We start from the raw sequence: 6,890 nt of genomic DNA on the forward strand, positions 1-6,890 counted from the left end.
GTCCTCCCCTTTTTCTCATAACTAATCTCTTCCCAATAAATTGATTGAGATGATCCGAATCATCAAGGGCATCCCTATATTTTTATGTATGTCAATAGGAACTTCGATGGATTGATTTGTTGGTGCTGTCTCAGCATAGGGAAAAGGAAAAAGACAGGTTGTTTCAAGCTACAAAGTCCGATGAATCCTAAGAGGAGATGCTTCATACAGGTGTGGAAGGGCTTCACATCGAACGAGTTAAATAATACTTCAAAATAGACGTGACTAATGCAATAAGTAGACAAATAGCGCCCCGTGTAGATGGTTGTTTTCTTTTCAAAAGCATGAACACAATGTCACGATTTCAGTCCCCGCTAAAGCAATTATGTCTGGTCTCCATTCATAAATAACATTTTCGCATATTCGCAGGACTAGTTCGACTGACTCTACACCTGCTGCACGCACGGGTCTCCTCCCGCTTCCTTCTTATAGTAAGCATGACTTTCTTTTTCTTTTTTTCGATTCTCTGCTTCCCCCCAATCCAAAATTTTCAGGTGAAAAGAAGATAGATGACTGAGAGTCACGGGATTTTGAGAGCGCCGCTTCTAGCCTTTCAGCTTCTTCAAAGAGATGACGGAAACAGAGCGGTTACCACTTGTAGGCTCCTTCACCAACTAGGCTAGGCCATGACTTTAACGAGTGTACGAGCAGAGGCGGAGCCAGAGTTGCCCCCTCTTTCGATCATGCCTATCTAGATTCTCTCGATCCAGCCGAACTTACTTCGATGTAAGATGGAGTTGAAGTCTTAAGGTAAGCAGCTTCGTACGCCATTCGGATAACAACAATTTCTGTCCTAAGGCAAGCTCCTGCATCTCTAGGGATAAAGGCATCTTTTTTTTCCTACCTTCTCCTTTCGCTCAAGCGCTTCCCTCTTATTGTTGATTAAAGGAGCTATTTCATCCCTTCGAGCCTCTTGCAGTGACAGAGGCAGCCCTAAGGGTTTCAAGCCCATCCAATTCAATTACACAAAAAGAGAAACCTATGTCGATTAAGAATCGAAAGTCGTCGTTCGTTAGACAAGGCCCACGTGCTGTGCATCTCTGGTGTTCTGCTCGTGGAATAGAAAGAGTTCGTTGCATCAACAAAGTGTATTAGTCAAAAAGGCTTACTTAAGCTCATCGATGTGTACTCCTAGGGTGTGAAAGAGAGGGCGGACCAGGAATTGAATTAGATGCATTGAATGCCCTTGCCCTGTTAGCAAGAAAAGAAGGAGCTGCTATTGATTGAATCATGAAGAAGATAACCTCGAGCGGACCTTAGTACGCCTTTCCGCAGTCAAATTACTAATTTAAAGAAATTATTGATAGCTTAAACAATTGATTTCCCTTTCTTTGTTCTTTCCCGAGTGAAGTGACTCACACTAAGCCCCGCTTCCTTTCTATTGCGCCTAAAATCTCTATTTCTGCTAATATTTCACGTGTTTCTATTTATGGTTCTTATGGAGCTACATTGCAACAAATCTTCTTTTTCTGCAGCATTGCTTTTATGATCTTAGGAGCACTGGTCGCCATGGCCCAAACGAAAGTAAAAAGACTTCTAGCTCATAGTTCAATTGGACATGTAGGTTATATTCGTACTGGTTTCTCATGTGGAACCATAGAAGGAATTTAATCACTACTAATTGGTATCTTTATTTATGCATCAATGACGATAGATGCATTCACCATAGTTTTAGCATTACGGCAAACCCGTGTCAAATATATAGCTGATTTGGGCACTCTAGCCAAAATGAATCCTTTTTTGGCTATTACCTTCTCCAATACTATGTTCTCATACGCAGGAATACCCCCGTTAGACGGCTTTTGTAGCAAATTCTATTTGTTCTTCGCCGCTTTAGGTTGTGGGGCTTACTTCCTAGCCCCAGTGGGAGTAGTAACTAGCGTTATAGGTCGTTGGGCGGCCGGAAGGTTGCCACGAGTAAGTAAGTTTGGGGGACCGAAGGCAATTCTCCGCGCACTGGACACGTAGCTTACCGAATCAGTTGTGACATGGATGGGAATCCATGCTACGAAAGATAGGGTCGAGTCTGATACATCAACCGTCTACTCAATATCCTTGTACGAGTCCACAATGACTACACGAGATGAACCTTGGTTTGGTGAATTGAAGTTGGCCTTAGGTGTAATAGGACTCCCAGTTACTGCGCGCGATCGTATACTGAGGTGCTCCCCGCCAGTTGTTGGAACGACGCGAGCCGGGCCGGGGCTCGATTCATAAAGGTGAAGGGCCCAAAAGTCTAAGTAGGGGGTGCAAAATTCCCCATCTCATTGGGGGCGGAAAACAAATTGACATCTCGTTGTGATACAGCCCTTTCGATTTTTGTTGGGAAAGAGCGGTGAAGTCCATCCGAACCGTCCAATGAAGAATAAGATGAGAGAAAAGCGCCAATGGCGCACGAAGCGCATACGGAACGGGTACAGAGAAAAAGAAGTGTGGAGGAGAAGCAGCCGAGCTCATTCCCTTCGCTTCCTGGGCCCAAAGCAGTGCAATCTTTCCTGGCCAAATCAAGGATTTGGGGCTTCTTGCTACGCTACAACACTATAGAAATCTATTTTTCTTAGTAATATATATGAATAGAAAGATAGATCCATCCATATATCCTATCTGATTTCTATTTTGTTATATAAAAAAGAATCGATTTCATTCAACCTTTGATTCAAAGAACTGCACTTAGCCCCCCCGCCCATGAAACGGCTCTGCTGCAATGGATGGCAGAGGGTCCGTAGTACCCGAAGCACTGGAGTGATCCAGTAGGCGGGAAGGGGCCTAGAAGTGCCTACTACTACACCACAGTACACTTGGCTCTACATATTTACAGAGCTAACCCCTGTCCAGTGCCTGGTAGAGCTAAGGGGGCTTCAATCCTTACTCTTTATCCCCATCTTCGCCCAGGCTTAACGGGGCCTTACTTATTCAGGGGGGAGAGTGGAGCCTCGAAAAGCACTGTTGAGAGGAAGATCCTTGGCCCCTCTTCATTCTCTACAGGGTTCCAAGCCTTTCTTCAACATAGGTGACAAGAAGCAAGCTCGCCTTCCTTTTTGATCATTTTGATAGAGGGGGATGAAGAAAGTGGACAAAACAGACTCGCATTTCTCATCGAACAAATACAGGAAAAGAATCATATTGAAAACGCTCCTAACCCAACCCCTTCCTTCGTAGAGCCCGTGTATTGTAAGTGATCCGAACCTGCCCGGAGTGAGCCTCCCATAGAGGCAAGTGAAGATGGTGAGCCATATGATGGGCAACTATCTCCTGAGGTTCGGAGAGGACTCAGCTGTTAGTTAGTACCCCCTTGGTTTCTGGGTGGACCTTTTCACTCTATTTTATTATATACGCTTAGAAAAAAGAATGTTTTTTGATCCACCTAGGACATGGATTCTATATGAACCAATGGATCGTGACAAGTCGTTACTACTAGCAATGACTTCCTCTTTCATTACTTCATTCTTTCCATATCCCTCTCCTTTGTTCTCAGTTACTCATCAAATGGCACTCAGTTCATATCTTTAAGTTCGATCATTGACAAGGTTCAAAGAAAGGGTGGGCCATTGATAAAGAATCGATGGAAAACCACAATGCTAGCAGATGGCGGGCCTCCGCTTTTCTTTTCATTAATGAAACCCGCTAGTTATTATTATTATGAACTCAAATAAAAGGACAAAAAAATTTGATTTAGAAGGCTTGTTCAAAAGAACAAAATTCTTGTGCTTATGTGGATGCGTCGCTCAATTTCCCAAGACTAGAGCAGGGGATTTTCCTACAAAAGATGAAAAGTGTTTAGCTTCAAAGGATGACTTGTTTACTTCCTTTGAGCCCCATCACTTCTTTTGCGACTGCTAAAGATATTTGGTTTAACGAATGTAATCCCAAGATCTTTCTAGATACTATCTCTGTATCCGTCCATTAGGTGGAGTCCACTTGAGTGTACTACTTTGCGACGATCTGCCGGACTTTCTCAATTGGTGAACTTGAGAATGTCGAGTTATTGTTGTTCATATTGTCTAAAATCCATTTTCAACCCTCGCAAATCGCGAATACGGGAGCTGCTTCTGAGTACTGAGTGAACGGGCGAAAGGAGATTGGAGAGAAATCCGTTCCACCTTCATCGCATATAAATGGCTTAGCGAACTCAAGAGCACCTTTGTCAGAGACTAGCTACTTTTCAACCGATATAGTTAGGTCATAGTTAGGTCACAGTCCTATCAGGGGGCCGTATACACGTTTGCAACCTTTTCATCGGCGATAACAATGTTGTCACCGAGAATGGCTTTTTGAAAACCTTTGCCCTCTATATACTTTATATACTTTCTCAGCCGCACACTAGCATACTAGCATATGGTGAGTTAGTTTAAATGCAGGCGTCAACCCATTTAGCCGGGTTGGGGGTTGATGAAGTCGGTATTAGCGAAGGAAGAATGCTCTTCATCTCCCCTCGTCGTAATTATCTCTGGAAGTCGCCCTAACAACCCCTTGACTCCTGCGGGCTACGTTCGAACGAAACGAGAGTAGGGCTTTCTCCACGAGAGAATAGACTGACTACTTGGAGAGGGGCGCCTAGTTAACGGAGTTCACGAGGAAGCGACTTTTGTCAGTGAAGCGAGGCCTCACATATCAAACCATATCTTTATCTTACTGAACCGAGTGAGGTATAGACAGATTATACCACAGCTTGTGTTGTGGCGAGACGAACGGACGAAGCCAGATGTTCCCTTGCTTGCTTTTGCTTACCGGACAAGAAGGATTATTAGACCTATTAATTATTAATGGACTATAGCGAACCATAATGAAGACCCTCGTGGTCTCGCTTTGGCTTGCTAGGAAACTGAGATCACACTCTCTCCTACTCCAGACAATTAGTACGGGATACGGACTATAACTCAAGCCTACTGCTCCGTACAGAGTCAGGATTCAGGGATTTCAAACACTCTAATGGACTATAACAGCTGAGTAGTACAAGTACAATAGCCCTGAGTGACTCTTGGCTGCCTTCAGTGATAGACGCAATTACTTGGATGATTCTATTCCTACGAATAGAGACCGCAGAGGAAGGCGTTGTCAGGAGACCCGCCCTCCGGGATAGAAAAAGAAAAAAATCGTTAGTGGCTTCTTGTTTGGGGTATCTGAACCGTATTCTTGTTCGGATGCTTGAATCGAACTCATCTGTTTATTTACGGCAAACCTTGACCATCGTTTCCAAGGGAAATTGATTGAATGCACGATAACGAGCCATTCCCACCGACCCATCATAAGGTCACATCTCATGAGTCTATCGTGCCAAAACTACTAATGCTAAGAATGTTTCGCCCTGACTAGCTAGTCTGGGAAGGTAGGTAAGTAAGAGGCGGATCTAGGGCTTCTTCGACTTTTTACTCATAGTTGATATACTCCCAACCTCCACCAGCAAGCAACACCGAGTTAATCGTAATGTTTTGATCTGGGGGTTAGGAGCAGAGGTTGTAGTATCGTAGCCAATGCTCTTTTATCACCGTCATGAGATTTGACTATAGCTAATCAATCTCCTGCTTTCATGGAGTTTGGAATCTTAATGCTATACTTAGAGCGGATCTAGAAATCCCCAGGTAGTGGTAGTTGGCTTGGTGAAATCCGATAATCGATTGGCTTTAGAAAGGCGAAAGGTGGCTTGCCCAACCTAGACATTGTAACTGAAAGTCCTGCCTACTTCTCTTCTAGGCTTAGGGTAGTCCTAGACTACCTTCTTCTTTGTTGGCTTGGGAAAGACCCGCGGGCTATGGATCCCACTAATAGAATGGGACTATAACCAACCTTCCATGGTCTAGGTTCAAGGACAATACAGATTATGGCTTGGAGTATCTAAGGAACGGTAGTCGTTTAGTGCGACAGCACTCTAGCTTCATGGACCTAATTTTTAGGGACGGACTCACTAGTGTCCTAGAGGTGACACTACAAACTGAATTGTCCACAACACTATTTTTCCACAGGGCTGAATCCATAGAAACCTTGGCCATTACTTTAAGCGGCGGATGATTGGTATGCAAGATCGGTTGCAACGGTTTCACATGAATGTGAATCAAGAGATTGGCTTGAAAGGCTTTCCAACTAGCCATAGTACCATTGCGAGTTGTCCTTCTTCTTTAATCGGTCGCACCAACTTGTTCCCGCTTTGGGAAGGGAACTTGGTTGGAATTCCAATTTCAAAGAAAACACATGCGAAAGGCAAGACATTGAGAAGGGCTTGTTCTTGAATTAGATGGAACATTAGCGGTCTTAGGTGATTTATCATTGCCCCAGGAGAGGTTCGAAAGTATGGCTATTCAAAGAACAGTGAGGCAAAGAGAGTGACAGGTATGCAATCCCTAGTAAAGTAAGCCAATTAACGACTATCTACAACCTTTTCTTTCATTTGTCCTGAAAACAAGCTATTTGTTCTGAAAGAAAAGCAAGCTAAGACGCTTTTTTCGCGGCAAAAGTGGTGTTGTAGCATCAACAGGAAAGTTCTTTGGCAGTTGCTTTAGAAGCTCCTTCTCTAAGACCGTCTTCAATAGCAGCGCTTATTCCAACAACACCAGCAAGAGCGGATACTCACCTAAGAGCAGATATGCCGACATCTTTCCACGTTCAAGCAGCTAATCAGTAAACGTCTTCTCTGTCACTTGTTCTTATTCTTAAACCCTTCGTGCCCCATAGCTGTCGTAGTTAGATATCAAAGTTCTCCCTCTTAATGATAATTACTTTCCTGGGGCGGTTGTGCAAGACGAATGCAAGCTGTAGGATATTAATTGATAAAGTAAAAATCTTTCTCTAGCTCTAGACTAGCTATTCCGCATTGCCCTTTCGTGTCTTATTCCAGATCTTTATTGAATCTGAAGTTA

General features: G+C 43.8%; 1 pseudogene; it reads left to right on the plus strand.

The window, feature by feature from the left end:
- Positions 1–548: 548 nt before the first annotated feature.
- On the plus strand, positions 549–2,713 carry LOC125869895 (NADH-ubiquinone oxidoreductase chain 2-like; annotated as a pseudogene).
- The last annotated feature ends 4,177 nt before the right edge of the window (positions 2,714–6,890 follow it).

The sequence above is a fragment of the Solanum stenotomum genome, chromosome 7 (genome assembly GCF_019186545.1).
Source record: "Solanum stenotomum isolate F172 chromosome 7, ASM1918654v1, whole genome shotgun sequence".
In the NCBI taxonomy this organism is placed as follows: domain Eukaryota; kingdom Viridiplantae; phylum Streptophyta; class Magnoliopsida; order Solanales; family Solanaceae; genus Solanum; species Solanum stenotomum.